General features: G+C 38.2%; 3 long non-coding RNA genes across 3 annotated transcripts; 1 reads left to right on the top strand and 2 right to left on the bottom strand.

Annotated features, from left to right (window-relative positions):
• Window positions 1-1,037: 1,037 nt before the first annotated feature.
• Window positions 1,038-3,630, bottom strand: LOC138957630 (uncharacterized). Its single transcript, XR_011453104.1, has 3 exons — window positions 3,209-3,630; window positions 2,484-2,589; window positions 1,038-2,107 (listed from the first exon to the last, which is right to left on the bottom strand). It is a non-coding gene; the product is annotated as an uncharacterized lncRNA (long non-coding RNA).
• Window positions 3,631-12,263: 8,633 nt separating this feature from the next.
• LOC138957629 (uncharacterized) lies at window positions 12,264-14,746 on the bottom strand. The gene is made up of 3 exons (XR_011453103.1): window positions 14,608-14,746; window positions 13,912-14,004; window positions 12,264-13,120 (listed from the first exon to the last, which is right to left on the bottom strand). It is a non-coding gene; the product is annotated as an uncharacterized lncRNA (long non-coding RNA).
• Window positions 14,747-14,906: 160 nt separating this feature from the next.
• Window positions 14,907-19,364, top strand: LOC138957628 (uncharacterized). Its single transcript, XR_011453102.1, has 5 exons — window positions 14,907-15,028; window positions 15,327-15,493; window positions 15,860-15,994; window positions 16,294-16,450; window positions 16,999-19,364. It is a non-coding gene; the product is annotated as an uncharacterized lncRNA (long non-coding RNA).
• Window positions 19,365-19,724: the final 360 nt, after the last annotated feature.

Here is a 19,724-nt window from a genome sequence, read left to right as displayed (position 1 = left end):
CAATACTAGTGGGGCTCCTATGTTGCAAAATCATTCAAATCATGCAACAAACACCAAATTTAGCAAATATGAAGAGTTTCATGTGCTTAACAAAACCTGATACAGAGCCATCGCGAAAAAAAAAAATGGGTAGTTTTTAAACAATTTTTCAAAATGGCCGCCAGTGTAAACGGTTGGGTATGTTAGGCATATTTCACTTCATGTGATTAACAGCAAATTTGGCGTAAATGGACATTTGCTTTTGCTTAACAAAACCTGATACAGAGCCACCGTGAAAAAATTAAGAAATCGGTAGTTTTTTTACAATTTTCAAAATGGCCGCCAATAAAAGGGTATTTAGGCATTTTTGATGCTACAAGACATTCTCTTGCAATAGAAACTAACACAAAAACATTTTTAAACAAAACAATACATGTATTGTTGGTGCAGAGAATGATTGGACGGTGTGAGTGGCAGGGTTGAAGAATTTGTGGATTACCTAAACTGTGCAAAAATAAATATATTGCACCAATTTTCATACCAAAACGAAAACATTCATTCCTGTGCTGTTATATTCAATGTATGCTATTGAGGGCACTCAACTTGGCTAACTGGAACACTTTTAAGATAAAAGGTGGCCTTTACATGGGTTATTTGACCGCCGCCCAAATAAGGGTACCCCCAAAATAAAACTGATAAAAATGTAATGTATCAACTCAAAAGTCGACTAAAATTCATAATCGCTGTATTTCGAAAACGTTTTTTGTTCTCATGTGTTTACACAACTGGCACATTCCGGCAAGTGTCTATACTCAAAAGAAACTTTGGCAGTACTTGAAACAACCATCTGTCATATACATGCGAAGTCAAAAATATGTGGGATGTAAGTCAACAAACCTGTGGCAGTTTTTAAAATATTATTTCGTGAAGATTTGAAAGTGTACTCAAACGGTTGAACTACGCCTCGTGTGTAGACACACATTCCTGAAAGTTACAACGCAACCCACTTGGTCATTGCTAAAATACATGGATTTTAGTTGACTTGGGTATCCCTCAAATTTGACACATAAACATCTCATCCGTGAGATCGACACATACATCAGTATGTACAATGGCACAACACTAGAAATATGCAAGATGGCGAAATAAAACAACCTGTTCTGGATGGATAATCAAGTTGACTTTCTCTTCGTATACAACAGTGACCCAGTTGTGCCTCAGGAATTGTCGTCGGCTTTTTAAAAGGTACCCGAAGTTTTTGTCACATCTCTTTGTCACGTCAAGGGTATCCTTATTTTGACGGCGTAAATGATGATGTTAAAAAAAAAATGTGCCAGATAGCGAAGATGCGAGCCTTTAATGGCATAGACAGTTTGAATAAAATGACACAGGAATAAATGTTTGAGTTGGGGTATGAAAATGGGTGCAATAATATTTTTGCACAGTTTAGATGCTGACAGTTTTCACAGGCATGCAAGCACATTTGCAGAGAGCTGTGCTCTGCAGTCCTTCTTAGCAGCATTTGCAGCGTTTTGTTGTACAGCTCTTCTTGCAGGCACACCTCATGAGTTCTCGGCACACGCTGGATACCTCTTGAAAGCTCGTCCAGAATAACTCCCACTTTTCAGCCTTGAACTGCCAGCCCACAGAGTTTGGAAGTCTAATAGGTAGATGGCTCTTCTCAATCTCATGTCCTGCAGCAGCACCTCACTTGTAAGGGGATTATGGTCAATTCGGCAGCTCTTTTTACTGAAGAGGTACCGTCTAGCACTGTTTACACCCAGTACGTTGCTGGTTTTGTCCTACAAATGTACACCAAAAAGCTCTTGTGCTGCCCTGTCAGTGGTACTCAGCTTACAAAGAGGAGCAGACAACCTGAAGAAAGTTTGAGTGACGTCTTCAAATGCTTGCCATACTTCCCAAGCCTTCTGATTATTGAAGAACGACATAGTGTCACAGCCTGTAAGGCTATGCAAAATGGGCAGACAGGGTGACTTCTCTTGGCCAATGGCTTTGGCAATGTGGCGATACACTTCACGAGCAGAAAAAACCGCAACACAGCTGGAATGAGAAGCAGACTGTCTGGCCTCCTCTACATCCATGGTGCAGGAAATCAGCCTGGGGTACCCTTCACACAAAAGATGAAAAGTGAAATTTTTATTTGAATGTATTTGAATAATGTTTACTATCTCAGAGAGTTGGTCAAAGCCGGGTTAGCAAGTCTTCACACCACAGACCAAAATGAAAGAAAATTTTATTTCATGAATTCGTATAATTCTTACTGTTTCAGGTTAAAAAACAAACAAACACAGTTTCCAGTGACCCAACTGATTCTGGAATCTTTCTGACCGCTACATTTATTCGCTTCAAACAGTCGCTAACAGAATGTTGACCATAGTGAGGGTACGTACGTTAAACCCATCAAATTCACAGAGGTCGCTTACAAATGTTCCAATTAATACAAATAAAAAAATCTTACTGTTAAGATGTATTTGGTAACAAACCTTGATACAGTAGTACTAGTGAAATCAGCTCCCTTCTGTGGCACCGGAATAAATGCAGAACGCTTGTTCCCAGGAACCGGCATGTGGTGTAACTCTTGTATATATCCTGTAAAAATAAAATTCACACCAATGCACGGTCAACTTAGAATAAGCAAAAGGATGAGAAACAAGCAACAAACCAAAATTGTAAAACTCAAAGAGCGGTACCTCTTCATTTTTCAAAACCACTTATCTCATTTGATTAGCATACACTGTATGCTTTTGTCTGTTACCTACCGTCTTTGAAAGTTTGATCACAACACTGTAAAGACATGGGGAGTGGAGTGTTTTTATCTCCAGCTGGTCATCCTACTATCTGGCCTACCCTCACTCAGTTTTTGACTCTACCCCTCCCCACCTCAGCCGTTTAGAGACTTATGGAAGTCCTCAACGTAGGCAGGACTAATCATTTATCATACCATGAACAATCTCTTTCTCCTTGCCTTTTATTCAAAGTTCGTTTAATCTATTTAAAATCACCAGCGTGGCGATCATGATTTCCTTACTTGTAATCAACAGATAGATCTAGATCTATCAGCATCACAATCCAGCTAATGAGCTATTGCAAGATTAAACAAAGTCTCTGCATTTCAGCGCTTCACCCGATGAATAACAGACCCCAGGGGAGAATTAAACAGTAAAATTATGTGACATTGGTGAATGGATGCGTATTCTTGAAAACTTACCTTCAGAAACGTTGTTTTCGCTCAAATCAAAACACGCAATGTTGCGGAGGCCGCCATCTTGAATTTTCATGCTGCGGATATATAAAATTCTAAAAACGATCAAATTAAATACCAGAACACAAAAATACCCATAAGAGTATTTATGTCATGCATGTGTTATCAGCAGACAACTTCTGGTGCATGGTAAACCATTGAATTTTACATTTGCTGAGTTGGGAATATTTACTGCTGAGCGCTTTTGGTACGAATTTCGTCTGCTGTAAATGCAGCCTTTTATTCCCTATCAAAAACAAAAAAAACCGATTTCTGAAGTGGCTCTGTATCTGAAATCCCTTAAATAAGTATAAAGAACAATATCACAAAGTATGATGTTTGTTGCAAGATGTGAATGATTTATGAGTGCGTCTGCAACATACGAGCCCCACTATGACTGGACGAATACAAACAAACTGAAAACAGATTCTTTCTTTCTTTATTTGGTGTTTAACGTCGTTTTCAACCACGAAGGTTATATCGCGACGGCTGAAAACAGATGATGGCAACATATAATTCACGAACGTGTTCGTATTTCACAGTGCGCAATTAGGAAATTCCTTTTTCTTTGCAGAAGTTACATACACATCCCATGCAGAGTGCGCAGTATTCAGAATTCTACTTCAAGCTCAGAAGCTGACGAAGCCTTTCCCGATAGCGCAGCGGTACTGCACAGAACCGTCCATCCGTTCACGCATTGATTGTCAGGACTTACATTGGAAGCCTCCGTGATTTTTATTTCCGGGAATTCCCAGACATCTGAGGCACACTTCGTGTGATCCCGTCCCGACTTGTGACGCATCGCTGATCCCTACGTCGATACGTCACTTTGGTTTCAGTCAATACGTCACTTTGATTTTCCTTTTGCTGCGTCGGGCCTCCCAGACAATTGAGTGCGGCCAGTCTTCTTTGTGTAAAGAGATGTTGGGTCAGCGGTGTATGTGCGTGAGTGTGTGTGTGTGTGTGTGTGTGTGTGTGAGGGTGTGTGTGTGTGTGTGTCAGAGTGTGTGTGTGTGCGTGTGTGTGTGGGTGGGTGAGTGTGTGGGTGTGTGGGTGTGTGTGTGGTGTGTTTGTGTGTGTAGGGGAAGGGGCCCTAAAATGGACCACTTTTTGTTTATTGCTGATAACTAGCTTGTTTTCTTGCGACGAAGTTTCATTTTGTGGTTGGTAGTTCTTCTCTCTTAGTTTAACAGTTAGGCCTAATTAGAGTGAAATAGCTTTGATAGACCTTCAGCAAAAATTAAATACAGAAAAAAATAACAAGTGGTCCATATTAGGAGCCTGGGCGCCCAATATGGACCAGTGAAGCGGCCTTCACGAATCACTGTAAAAAGCCCCCTATACTTCAAAATAACATGATACAACTTAGTGTGCAAGTCAGACTTATTCAAATATGCTTTAGATTTAGCTGTTTCGGGTTGATGAGAGCATTATTTGAAGCACACCAGGAAACTGAAGAAGCTTATCAAAAACAGAGTGAAAATAAGTGAAATTAACAACTTCCACAAAAAAAGACTATTTGTTATATTTTTTTTAAATATCGAGGGCTAGTTATAGGTTATTTTCAGCAAGCTTCTTAATGAATTAATTAAAATTGCCTTTAGTTTTTATTTTCTTCGATTTGTTGAAGGTGGTCCATATTAGGGGACTCGCACATACTTTGAGATTTTGCTTTTTTTTTTTTTTTTTTTTTTTTTTTTGGCAGTAGAAACTCGGGGTACTCACTGTTAAAATGTAACAAATACTGTCTTAGCTGTCATATATAGCCATTTTTGTGTTATGAAAGCTTTGGCTGTGGACAGAAACGAGTCCGTTTTAGGCGGCAATTTTAGAGTGAATGCTGCCAAAAGTGAAAAAAAGCGAAAAAGCCTAACGGTTTTGAGGTTTGTGTTTCTGCAACTGTTTTGACATGTGCAACTTATCCAGAGAGGGTGAATAAAGCGAATGAAATTGTTTTGAGCGCTCTAGCGCCGTTAGTTTGTCAGAACAGGAGGTGGTCCATATTAGGAGCCGGTCCATATTAGGAGCCTTTCCCCTATGTGTGTGTGTGTGTGTGTGTGTGTGTGTGTGTGTGTGTGTGTGTGTGTGTGTGTGTGTGTGTGTGTGTGTGTGTGTGCTTGCGTGCGTGCGTGAGTGTGGTTTTTGTGTGTGTGTTTTGTGCACATGCACTGTAATAACGATCTTCAATTTCCGCCAAAATAATGCATGTCGACTAGTTTTTTTCCAAATTGTTCAATATTTCAGAACTTGTAGAAGTTTTGGGTGAATAAATGGAAAGAAAGACACCCAATTAGACTCCATGTTTGAATTTATACCTATAGAGGCCTTAATGTTCTGACGGAATGTAACGGAAGAGATGCTGTGTTCACTACACTGGTCAATACATTAATGTGAAACGGTCTCGTTTTTAAGGTGCTGTGTCTCGAATGGTTTGAGAAAAACAACGGATTCCTGCATTGCATCTGAATTGCTCAATAGTTCTTTCACCACGGCAGTGGGTTTTTTCTTCCATGGTAGTGACGAAATCAAAACTAACGTAGGCCTATAGGGTGATGCTGCGGCAAAGTACATTTTAGTCATTTTTAACAAGTTAATAGGCAAGCAATCTAGCAATCTCTCTTTCTCATTCTCTCTCTCTCTCAGTATCTCTATATCTCCCTGTCTGTATCAGTCTGTCTGTCTGTCTTTCTGTCTGTTTATCTATGTGTCTGTCTGTCTGCCTGCCTGTCTGTCTGTCTGTCTGTCCGTCTGTCCGTCTGTCAGTCTATCTGCCTCCCTGTCTCTGTCTCTCTGTCTCTGTCTCTCTGTCTCTGTCTCTCTCTGTCTCTCTATCAGTATGTCTCTCTCTCAGTCTCTGTCTCTGTCTTTGTCTCTCTCTGTCTCGGTCTCGGTCTGTCTCACTCTGTCTGTCTGTCTGTCTCTCTCTATCTATCTCTCTCTCTTTCTCTCTCTCTCTCTCGATCTCTTGCTCTCTCCCTCTCTCTCCTCGCTCTCTCTCTCTCTATCTATCTCTCTCTCTTTCTCTCTCTCTCTCTCGATCTCTTGCTCTCTCCCTCTCTCTCCTCGCTCTCTCTCTCTCTTTCTCTCTCTCTCTCTCTCTCTCTCTCTTTCGCTCTCTCTCTCTCTCTCTTTCTCTCTCTCTCTCTTTCGCTCTCTCTCTTTCTCTCTCTCTCTCTTTCTCTCTCTCTCTCTCTCTCTCTCTCTCTCCTCGCTCTCTCTCTATCTCTGTCTCTGTCTCTCTCTGTCTCTCTTTCGCTCTCTCTCTCTCTCTTTCTCTCCCTCTCTTTCTCTCTCTCTCTTTCTCTCTTTCTTTCTCTCTCTTTCGCTCTCTCTCTCTCTCTTTCTCTCTCTCTCTCTCTCTCTCTCTCTCTCTCTCTCTCTCTCTCTCTCTCTCTCTCTCTCTCTCTCTCTCTCTCTCTCTCTCTCTCTGCTTTATTGAAAAGTATGTTTGGGATATCAAGAAGGCAGAAACGTATGTGAATTTGATGTGTGCAGATGATATGTGTGCAAGGTTAGAGTCTGCCCAAAATATGATCGAATCTGATATGAATGGAGCTTTGGAATTATTTAACACTTGTGTTAAGGAAAGTGCTGACTGCATGAAGAAAAGAATTTATTTGAAGTCAAATAATCAATCGGATGATTGGTTCGATCAAGAGTGTAGAATAACCCGAAAAAATGTGTGGAGGTTGTTAAGCAGATGCAATCTGCCTGAAGACATTCACGCTCGCAATGTTTATTGTTTAGCCAGACGGGAATATAAAAACATGTTAGAAAGAAAGAAAAGATTGTATTATGATTTGACATTACAAAAACTTATTGAATCTGTTAATGATCAACAATAATTTTGAAATATAATGCATAAATTATCCTCAAAACGAAAACAAATAAAGAACAACATACCAGTTGATACCTGGTTTCAGCATTTCAAAGTATTATTGGAAAAAGATGTAATTGAGGCTGAAGAAATTGAATATGAAGACGATGAAGGTATTTTGAATCGTCCTATTTCAAAAGAAGAAGTGTTGATTGCAATGAGAAAGTTAAAACCTCAAAAGTCTGCTGGGCCTGATGGAATAATAGGAGAACTTTTGAAAAAAAAAATTTCTCCAGGGATTGACTTTTTGGTACACTTGTTTAATTTTTTGTTTTCCAAGGGTGTATTTCCAGAAAGTTGGACAGAGTCCATTGTTATCCCTTTGTTTAAGAAAGGCGATGTGAATGATCCAAATAATTATCGTGGAATTTCGCTGTGTAATGTTAGTAGCAAGGTCTATAGTACTGTGATTAATAACAGGTTGCAAGAATGGATTGAATGTAATAACAGTACGGGTGAATATCAAGCTGGTTTTAAAAAGAATTATTCCACTATTGATCATATGTTTACACTGTTGGCCTTTGTACAGAAACAATTTTCTTTGAATCGTAAGCTGTATGTTGCCTTTATAGATTTTGAGAAGGCGTTTGATTCCATCAACAGAGCTTTGCTCTGGCCAATTCTGTTAAAAAATGGTATAAAAGGGAAACTCTTTAGGTGTGTGAAGAGTATGTATGATAATGTAAAAATAAAAGTGAGATGTGGAGCAAAGTTTACGGATTATATTAATTGTACATTTGGTGTTAAACAGGGCGATGTATGTTGCCCAGTTTTATTTTCTCTCTTTATTAATGAGTTAGCACTTGAGATAATTGAGAATGGAAGACATGGTGCCACATTTACTGATGATTATTTGGAATTGTTTATTCTTTTGCTTGCTGATGATTTATTGTTGTTATCAGAGACTGTTGTGGGTCTACAGACTCAGTTAAATAATTTACGCAGGGCAGTGTCCTCTCTTTATTTAAAGGTAAACATGAGTAAAAGTAACATTATTGTGTTTAGGAAAGGTGGATATCTGAGTGCAAGGGAAAGATGGACATATGGGGTTGATATTTTACCTGTTGTAAACGTGTATAAGTATTTAGGAATATTGTTTTCAACTCGACTCAGTTTCACTGCTGCCTGTAGCGATCTCTCAAGCCGGGCCAAAAATGCTCTGATGTGTATTATACAAAGATTATCTGTGCTTAATAATAATAGTTTGAATGTTTTTTTGAAGTTGTTTGATTCCCAAGTACAACCAATAGTACAGTATGGTGCTGAGATATGGGGACTGGATAAAGCTGCTCTGCAGTGTGAAAAATTCCATTTATTTGCATTGAAGAAGTTCTTAGGAGTTCGTATGCGAACACCTAATGACCTAGTGTATGGCGAGACAAACAGATATCCGATATATTTGAATTCTATTTTAAGATGCGTTAGCTACTGGATGAAATTGTTAAAGATGGAGGCGCACAGACTTCCTCGTAAATCATATGATATGTTGTATAAAATGGATGAGAGTGGTAAAAAGAACTGGGCCTCAAGTGTCCGTTGTAAATTGTATGAGTACGGTTTTGGTTTTGTGTGGTTGAATCAGGGCGTTGTTAATGAAAAAGAGTTTTTGCGTGTTTTTAGGGAAAGGTTGGTCGATTGCAGATGGCAAGAGTGGGATTATCATATACAAAATAGTGATAGATTTGCTGTTTATCGGACATTTTGTACTGTACATGACATTAAACCCTACCTTTTGTTGAATGTGGATTGTGACGTCTGCTTCTCGTTTCTAGGGCTGATCAGTGTGCAACAGAGACAAGTACAAAGAAGTAAATAAAGAAATTTAACAACTCTGTACTTTCAAAACATGCACACAATCATTCTCGCAGACATCAATCTTCTTCTCCTGGAATCTTCAAATGTAAGTCTTATAGATTATGATTTTGCTAGTGTGATTTCAAACACACGTGAAAACATTGTCTTTCTTCTTCTTACTTCATCTTATTTCGTTGACGTTTGGTATCGATGAGTGGAACGTTTATTCTTTTTCTCGTTGGAAAATGTATCTTGGTTCACACAGATGAAGTCATGAATAGTGAGCTAATGTTTACAAAATATAAAGTGTAGGCTACTTATCACAATAGAACTCGATCTTTGTAGCACTTGGGGACGTTGGTGGTTTCTTCCGTAATTAACCGCTGACGTTGCCCTTCCCGGTAGTGTCCACTCGTCATCATTACACACGCGTTGTGCACACATGTACACCTACACCTTCTGCAACACACACGTGCAATATCTGTTATCATCAAGTATTGATTTCAATCGACATCATTCAATTTGTTTCTCTAAAACAAACACAGAAACAAAAGTTCACAGACTGACACAAACACATGGAAAAATGAACAATACCTGTGTTTCTCTGTGAATTAATAATGTTAAAAGGTACTAGCGTGTTTTACCTGCAGTTAGTGGACCTTTGGAGTTTGAAAGAATGTGAAAACCCGTCCACGGAAGGTGAAAATACGCCAGTGCTATCTTCGTGGCTTCTTGACTGCTGCCATCTTGGAGTCAATCCCAACGATCATAGAATCGCATCCAAGCAACCTCAACTGAATATCATTCATGTACATATTCGCTGCACAATACGATGGCACGCTGTTTCCTTTTGTTTTCCTAGTTTATATTTCTTTCAATGAAGACAAACAAATTCTCGCCTTGTACGCTGCGATAGTTTTGGAATAATGGCACGAGCGTTGACGTCATATGTATACAGTGTCGTCATGACGTAGTCTCGGTCACTTAACTTCGTTTTGTGTACGCGACTATCTTGGACACAGTGAAGTCTCGTTTAATATGAGAGAGGGAGGCGATACACGAATTACATTCGTCACATGGATACCCAGATAGCATGCTAACGTTAATTTAACGTTAATTTAACGTTTGCATGGTTAGATTTTGGTTTACGGTTAGCATTAAACGTTAAATTAACGTTAAATTAACGTTAGCAGAAAAACGGTTATAAAGCAAACGTTAAATTAACGTTAAATTAACGTTAGCAAGCAAACTGTTTTCATGGCAAACCTTTTTTAAACGTTAATTTAACGTTTGCCTGAAAACCAATATAAAACGGTTTGCATTGAAACGTTAAAATAACGTTAAATAAACGTTGACACATAACCTTTCAATATCAAACCATTTTTAAACGTTAATTTAACGTTTGCCTGAAAACCAATATAAAACGGTTTGCATTGAAACGTTAAAATAACGTTAAATAAACGTTGACACATAACCTTTCAATATCAAACAATTTTTAAACGTTAATCTAACGTTTGCCTGAAAACCAATATAAAACGGTTTGCATTGAAACGTTAAACTAACGTTAAATAAACGTTGGCACATGACCGTTCAAAATCAAACCAATTTCAAACGTTAATTTAACGTTTGCCCGAAGACAATTAAAAAACGGTTTTCACTGAAACGTTAAAAAAACGTTAAATAAACGTTGACACATAACCGTTCAAAATCAAAGCAAAAGCAAAAAAAACACAAAAAAACAATGTTGTTATTGTTGTGGTGGTAACATTGACACAAGCAACAACAACAACAAAAAATAAAAAAAATAAAAAAAATAAACATTTTAAGCACAAAAAAATTGTTAAAAATAAAAAAAAATAAAAATACCATAATGTAACGTTAAATTAACGTTAGTTTTATGTTTTATGGCTAACGTTTAATTCACGTTTTAGGGCTAACCTTAAATTAACGTTAGATTTAGGTTAGTTTGCTCATCAAGATAAACGTTAAATTAACGTTAACATTTAACGTTAATTTAACGTTAATTTAACCAAAATAAAACCATTATATAACGTTAAATTAACGTTAAATTAACGTTAATTTAACCTTTACCGCTAATGTCGATTTGACCAAAATAAAAGTATAATACAACGGCTGTTTGAACGTATTTTTCACGTTGAGTGGTAACATTAAAAAGAACCCCCCCAAAAACATAATCAAACGAATCATAAGGAAAATAATTGTACATGTATTTAATTTTTTTTTTTTTTTGCTTTTTAAATTTTTTTCTTATTTGAAGATGCAATTTCCCATAGTCTTTTGTCTGCTGTTGTTGTAGTGTTATATGTAGCTAAAACCATGTTAACAAAAGACAAGCAAACACCAACATGTAAAGTCAAATCAAAGTTTGAAAAAGGTTTTTGGTGAGAACGGTTAACTTTGCAGCTAACGCTAATTACACATTAACATGCTTCCATTTGAAACTTCGAGGTCTTCATCGGGGATTGACGCCCGACAAAAGCTAATTGAAGCCCGACGGAGCGAAGCGACGGAGGGCTTCAATTAGACTTTGGGAGGGCGTCAATCCACGATGAAGACCTCGAAGTTTCAAATGGAAGCATGTTAATGTTATTCACTTATTGTAATTCAATCTGACGACGATCTATTTCCTGCTTTCATGCGATGGTAAACAGACAGAATTGGTTCTGTTCTGTTCACACACTACTTTCAGTCCACCTACCTGCCAGGGTCAAGTCCCAAGAAATATGTCTCTGTATTCCTATCGTATCACTCTGCTCCTGTTTTGTTTTCTTTCACACACATTTTCCCTTCATTTTTGACGGGTTTCTGGACAGCAAACTCTAAAACAAATTCTTTTCATCACAAAAGCGATCTTTGGAATTGACTGACGTAGTCCGGAAGAATTCATGCATCAACTTACGTCACATATTCGACGTCATCACTTCGCATACCTTATGGTCTCGGTATTTCGTTGGCCTTCATATTTCCTACTTGTAAAATGACCCTCAAAGCTAACAGAGACTAGTTGAGGCTCTATCAATGCGCCTCGCCAGCAGGTTGTTAATGGATTTTTTAGCGAGTGGTTATCGACAATTAATGACCGGTAATTTTTAATGAGTTGGGGCATTCTGACCAATCACAGGATCTGTTTCATTAAAACGCAAACTTGATTGAATTACAATTTATCTTGTTGTATTACTTAATCCGGAGAGCATGCAGGCTGTTGATTTGTTTTTTTTATCTCTGTCTCATTGGAAAGATGGTACTGGCCAGGTCTCATATTTTGAGCAAAACAGTGTACATGCTAACATAAAACAAAACAAAAGACAAATAAATAAAACCATTAGAAACATACTTTGAGAATATTTTCCAAACATTTATTCATCATTCCCTGATATTTCCACAATATAAAAAATAAAAAATAAAACCATGATAAAAATGTCAAAAGTTGAATCAGTTCTTAAGTTTCTAGAAGTGAGTTTGGATATATACCACACTTTTGGGTTGTGTACCTAGAAATTTACCAATTATATTCCATCTTTTGGGTTTAAAAAAGCCTTCGCAGATATATTATAACACATCCAAAATGATGCCAGAAGAGACAAGGAAATATGAGGTTATTTGCAACACCACCAGCAGAGGAAGAAGTCGCTCATTTTGCAGCAGCAGATAAAAAGAATTGTTGAATTTGAAGCAGGAGCAGACACAGAAGTTGTTGAATGTGTAGTATCTGCAGCAGACAAAGAAGTTGTTGAATTTACAGCAGACGATATATTTGTTAAATCTGCAGCAGCACACAAAGAAGCCATTCACTTTGTAGCAGCTCCAGACAACAAGAATTGCTGAATTTTAAGCAGGAGCAGACACAGAAGTTGTTGAGTTTGCAACAGGAGCAGCAGCAGACAAAAAAGTTGTTGAATTTTCAGCAGACGATATACTTGTTAAATCTGCAGCAGCAAACAAAGAAATCATTCGCTTTGCAGCAGCACCAGTCAACAAGAATTGTTGAATTTTAAGCAGGAGCAGACACAGAAGTTGTTGAGTTTGCAGCAGCAGGAGCAGACAAAGAAGTTGTTGAATTTGCAGCAGACGATATACTTGTTAAATCTGCGGCAGTAGCCATGGAAAAAGTTGTTGATACAACCAGTGCAGACGATGACATGTCTGCAATAGGCGACTTTGAAGATCTGCTCCACATGCTATGACACCTGCAAAGACAAAGAATACAACAATCTTAAAAAACATAAAGAATTTAGTGTTATTTGAGAACTTCAGTGTAAACACTATAAGTATGTCTTCTTTGTTGGTGTTCTTTGTTTAACATAGAACTGAAGGTAAATAAGTCCCATCTCCCCCCTTCCCCCGTCGCGATATAACCTTGAATGGTTGAAAACGACGTTAAACACCAAATAAAGAAAGAAAGAAAGAAAGGTAAATAAGGTTTAAATTGTCTTTGCATTATGCCAATATTGTTGAATTTACGTCTGTGAATTTGCTAACTTTGATAGCATCATTCTGTGTTTGAATGAAATGCTCTAAGTCAATGCTGCCTGGCAACAGCCCTACCAACCCGTCCATCCCCATCCCCAACCCACCCACACACAGAACACATTCCAAAAAAATTTCCCCAGACTAATACAATAGAATGTCAGTTGGACCTTGACTAAAAATATGTATAGGTAAAGATACATGTACCAGCTACAACAAATTGTTCTGTCAGAATACCTCCTACATGTCGAAATGATGTGATGGTCGACCAGCCAAGGATTAGAACAATGCGTCATATAATATAAGCATATGTATCAATGACCCTAGGCTGAGGCCTGACAATAACACTGCCTTCTCTCATATGATTTTCTGTTATATAATAATATGACTGCTGAAACATTCATCAAGCTTTAAACAAGGATTTTACCTGCAAACACACACACACACACACACACACACACACACACACACACACACACACACACACACACACACACACACACACACTTACTTGGCCTCAACAGCCAGAATGTCGGGGTTGTACCTTGTAGTTTACATCCCGGTGAATGCTTTCTGTTCCATCCTCATGGTAATTCCTCCCACCCTGCAATGAAAGCATTGATGTGTGAATTGCATTAATTACTATAGTCTAAACACACTCAAATCTTTACTTGTTAATAAAGACAGAGAGATAGAGAGTGGTAATGGGGGGGGGGGGGGAGGGAGAGAGCAGTTGTCAATCAAACTTTGTTTTAACTTATTTAAGTGTCTTTGAATAGATCATTTTCGAAAATAACTCCCCATGCCTCTCCTGAGATCTCTTATTTACTGTACAGTAATGCATTTGACCTGAAGCCGTAAGATTGAACAGTAAGTGCCCTGGGTGCACATGTGTGGAAAGTATCAGATTGAGAGAGAGAAAGTTTCAGATTGAGAGAGAGAGAGAGAGAGAGAGAGAGAGAGAGAGAGAGAGAGAGAGAGAGAGAGAGAGAGAGAGAGAGAAACAGACAGACAGAGACAGAAAGACACACAGAGAGACTGAATCTGAGAAAGAAAGAGACAGAAGGCAGGAAAGAAAGAGAGAGAAATCCACCTTTCCAATCGTTATGCATCATTATTGCTTTGATATTTGTGACTCGTATGAAAAATAAGTCAACAATCACAATGCCAACCGATCGTGAACTATGTCTCTACAGTTCAACATTACCTGAAAGTTCCATTTCCCATTCGCCTCAGCGTCACAAGATCTGTATTGTGTAGTCCTGATATATGCTGAAGTGTAGCATGTTATCTTATACATGTATCAGCAGTCACACTGGCTTTGAAGTTGCTAGCGTGTTAAAAACTGTTGCAACTTGCAGAAACTTTTTCACAGTGAAAAGTTTGAGACTGAGAGTAATGTCCCTTGGCGATCAAGGGAGGTCACTCAGAATGTTCGTTCCTAGTTATCGAAGCCGAAGGACATAACGGCAATGCGTTGGGAAGATTGAAAACTGGCAAGTTGCAAGCAGTTGCAAGAGCACTATGTGATATACACCAACAGAAACAAACCAGACTGGACAGTCAAATACTAAGACCGAAGGCGCAAGACATAACTGGACTGGTTTCAAGAGTTTTACAAACTTTGAGTGAGTATTGCCGATGGAACTTGGAAGATAGATTTGCTAATTATTGAGACTTTCAAGATCAGTTGATGTATTTTTTCTCTCTTGGAATACATGAGACTAAAAAGTGTGTTTTTTTCTTAGGTGTGTGTGTGTGTGTGTGTGTGTGTGTGTGTGTGTGTGTGTGTGTGTGTGTGTGTGTGTGTGTGTGTGTGTGCTGTTTTTCTTTATAAATTGTTGTTGTTGCCTGAAATGGTGTTTTTAACTAAGAATCCAGTTTTATGATTCTGTTGTGCATAATAAATAGCTTTTATTCTTTCAGATTTATATATACCACAAAAAAACCTGTCTGCATTTGGTGGGGAGGTGCCTTAACTGGTCAAAAGAAAAGTGAGCTGATTGATGGCATGGCCGTTCATCGCATTTGGATGGGGAAAAGCAAAACCAGTTTCCATTCTTCAACAAGCTGAAGATTTGCATTGGAAAACAGTAAGTGGGTTTTTTTAAATGAGTTTTCAATGTAACTCACAGAACGATTTGTTGTATAATTATTACAATCAGTTGTGTAATGCTTGCAAAACACACACACACACACATGTACACACGCATCCCCCACCCCACCCCACCCTTTTCCACACACACACACACACACACAAACAAACTCCAATTTGAACTGTTCCTGTTTCAGTGGTGGACCTTTCTGGTGACCTGTAAAACTGTCTGTTGGAACATATTACTAGGGAAAATAATCTATCATTGTGCTTTTGTAAATTTGTTGGTTAAATCAGAATTACTTACAATTCTGTTTCCAGTCCTTTGTGCAAATTCGTATTAATTGGACATTATTTCTTTCAGATGAAAAAATCCTCTCTACAATCGGAGAGGGGGGTGGCAATGGGAGGGGGCCACAGTCTGAAGGATGACTGTACCAAAGCATGCAGTTGGAAGGGGACAACCCATCAAGGTTTACAATTATCTGCTTTGAAAACAGTGAGTACAATTTGCTACATGTATAATTATTGTTGTCAGTTGTTTATTGCTTGCAACAGACCACACACACACACACACACACACACACACACACACACACACACACACTCATATATACATTCAAATATCAACCATTTCTGTTTCAGTGATGGACTGGTATGATGAACTTTTCTGTCTTTAATAACATTTAGAAAAACATGTTGTCATTCTGTGCTTGTTTGTTTTTGTTTTTGTGATAACTAAGAATCCTTGTTCTCATTCCTGTGCACATGTATTTATATTGACTTTTATTCGCTCAGATAACAAACAAGTCTGCAATTGGTGGGACGGTGTCTGGACTGGTGGGAAGAATGATGAGTTCATTGATGACAGATGATTGTACCAAAGTCATTCAATCAGAAGGGGGAAAACATCGAAGTTTCCATTGTCTGTGCTGAAAGTTCACACTGTTGACCAGTAAGTGAATTGTTTAACTCAGTGTCATCTTTTTTTTTCCTGTGGTGCGTAATTTCAATATCAGTTGTGTAATGTTTGCAACACACACACACACACACACACACACACACACACACACACACACACACACACACACACACACACACACACACACACTCTCTCTCTCTCTCTCTTTCTCTCTGTTTCTTTCTCTGTTGTTACAAATTGGGCTGAGACTTTTGATTTTGCATATGTGGACTTGCGCCTGTGTATGTGTGTGTGTGTGTGCGCCTGTGTGTCTGTGTGTGTGTGTGTGCCTGTGTGTATGTGTGTATACATGGGTATGTTTCTTAGTACATGTACTGTATACATGTGTTTGTTACTGCTAATGTGTGTGTATGTGTGCTGTGTGCTGTGTGTGTGTATGTGTGTTTGTAAGTGTATATTTGTGTTAGTGTGTGTGTGTGTGTGTGTGTGTGTGTGTGTGCGTGTGTGTGTGTGTGTGTGTGTGTGATTTAGTTTGTAATCCCAGCCATTGACTAAGAACCATTTTTCCTTCTCTATCCCAGGTTGGTATCCTGCATAAGATTATGACCACTTCAAAGTCATGGAGCTGGGCCTGGCCACATAGTTCAAGCAGAAGTTGAACTCACTCATCATTACCATCATCATATTCTGTGAGGTGGACTTCACCTACGACCAGAAGTTTGACCAGCGTCAAAGAGTGAGTGCAGGCAGCTGCTAGTGCTACAGGACATCATTGCGCGCCATCTCACTAACAAGATTCAACACCTTTGCTGACCCACAGCTTCTGAATGCTGTGTTTGTAAAGCAGCCCGGCATCAAGCCTTATTTACATGGGTGCCATCATTCAGGACTAACACCAACAGTTCATAAACAAATATTCACTGTGCACACACATGTTTGGCAAAGTGGAGCAGAAGTCTTGCTGCTTGTTAATTTTTATTCATCGATGATTGTTTTTCATCTAGCTACTCCAAAAAATATGTTAATATCTTTTGTGATAGCAAGAATCTTAATGAAATGAAGCAGAGCGCTATTTTAAGATCTGAGAAACAAAGGGACGTAATTGCTCTGCCATATGACATGTGCAACAAGAGTAAGTGAGATTATGTGGAAGCAATTTTCTTGGCACCTGTAATAATAACACGCTTAGGAATGAACAAGAGACTTTACATGCTTGTCGCACTTGTATGCATTAATAGCGCTTACATCCCTTTGTTTCTCATATTTTGTGCTACTGACTTGTTTGTATACAGTTAATACTGATTGTGCAAATACTTTGTATTGTTTTCATCTCTGATTTTGTCATTAACAGTGATCGCTGTCGATAATGAGTTTGCACAGCCCTATGGTATTTACCTTGATGAATCCATACCAACACATTGTGATTGAAATTCTTAATTGCTGATCCTGTTATCGCCTTCAGATGATTTTTTTTTTATCAAGTTCAGACTATTATTAGTCAATGTAGCAATGCTTCAATGAGACCCCCCGCGGGTTAGGGGGAGTCCCATATTGGTTGGGACGTGAAAGAATTTACCCGATGCTACCCAGCATGTCGTAAGAGGCGACTAACGGTTCTGTTTCTCCTTTTACCCTTGTTAAGTGTTTCTTGTATAGAATATAGTCAATGTTTGTAAAGATTTTAGTCAAGCAGTATGTAAGAAATGTTAAGTCCTTTGTACTGGAAACTTGCATTCTCCCAGTAAGGTCATATATTGTACTACGTTGCAAGCCCCTGGAGCAATTTTTTGATTAGTGCTTTTGTGAACAAGAAACAATCAACAAGTGGCTCTATCCCATCTCCCCTTTCCCCGTCGCGATATAACCTTGAATGGTTGAAAACGATGTTAAACACCAAATAAAGAAAGAAAGAATGCTTCAATGAGATTAAGTCCACACATAATTTTTGTTTTCCCGATTGATAATACTATGCTGTGGTATTTTACCGAGACTGAAAAATGTGTTGTAATATTTTTTAGTTCACATTTTCATGTTTTAGCAATTGAAGGAATTTAGTATGCATTGTTCAACATTTTAAAAGTGTTACTGTTATCAAATTAGATACTGTCAGGCTTTTACACACCGTACAAACACCCTTCCATTTGAACGCTCACCAAACGGGAACATCCTAGGTGCCCTACGTAAAGAGCGAGCAATTTTTAAAGAATGAATTTTGCAGATTGTCTCACTTTTTGGACCCATCCTGAACTCAGGTAAAAAATGAGTTACTTCCCTTCGGGTCTCATTCTATCGATGTAAACTGGCGATAGCCGTGGATCGATGATTATCAGAATGTTTTTGGACCGTGGTGCGTTTTTGCGCTGGACCTAACTTTTAAAATCTAAATAATAAATTGACAGCTTGTTACACAAACATTCTTCAATCATAAAAGAATTCTTTTTTCATCAAGACAAGATCAGTACAATTCGAAGTTGTGAAAGTTTGAAAAAAGAAAAGCCCGGAAGCAGGGTCACGCAAGGGTCATAGCAGACGACGGTTTATGCATATCGCCGTTCCTCTCAACAGTCAAAAGCCATCGCTAGAGTTCTTGTGAACCACAGCCGTTTGTTTCGTGCATAAAAACGTGCTATTGTAGATAAGCTCACATCGAGTCGCATTCAAATGACTAACTGACGACTACATTGTGAAAAAGGGAAACTGGATCACACGGGTTCACGATGGCTCAGGGGTGAGATAAACCACGCCCAAAAAACACGCCAAAAAAAATTCTTTTAAAATTGTTCGCTCTTTACGGAGGGCACCTAGGATGTTCTCAATCGGTGAGTGTTTAAATGAAAGGGTGTTTGTACTGTGTGTAAAAGCCTGACCGTATCTGTGATGGTTTACGGTAGGCTTACTGTGCCAGACCTCAACAATTTAAATTTTAAATAAAATTTGTGATCTTGAATTTTCTGTGCATTAATTCAAATTTGTATTTGCAAATGTTATTTTAATGTTTTCAGGAGAACGTAAATTTAACGTTTGCATGTGAACGTTAATTTAACGTTGGCATGTGAACGTTAATTTAACGTTTGCATGAAAACGTTTGATTATGGTTTTGTTTTGATTAATTTTATGTTTGCATGCAAACGTTAAAAAAATGTTAAATAAACGTTAATCTAACGGTTATATTATGGTTTTGTTTTGGTTTGTTTTTAGTTATTTTTACGTTAGATATTAACGTAAAATTAACGTTAATTTTACGTTATTTTATGGTTAGTTTTTGGTAAAACTAACGTTAAATTAACGTAAAATGTTAACGTTACAT

This window comes from Littorina saxatilis, unplaced genomic scaffold (genome assembly GCF_037325665.1).
Source record: "Littorina saxatilis isolate snail1 unplaced genomic scaffold, US_GU_Lsax_2.0 scaffold_1805, whole genome shotgun sequence".
NCBI lineage: Eukaryota > Metazoa > Mollusca > Gastropoda > Littorinimorpha > Littorinidae > Littorina > Littorina saxatilis.
Note: the sequence above shows the minus strand (reverse complement) of the source record. Positions and strands in the feature narration are given on the sequence as shown.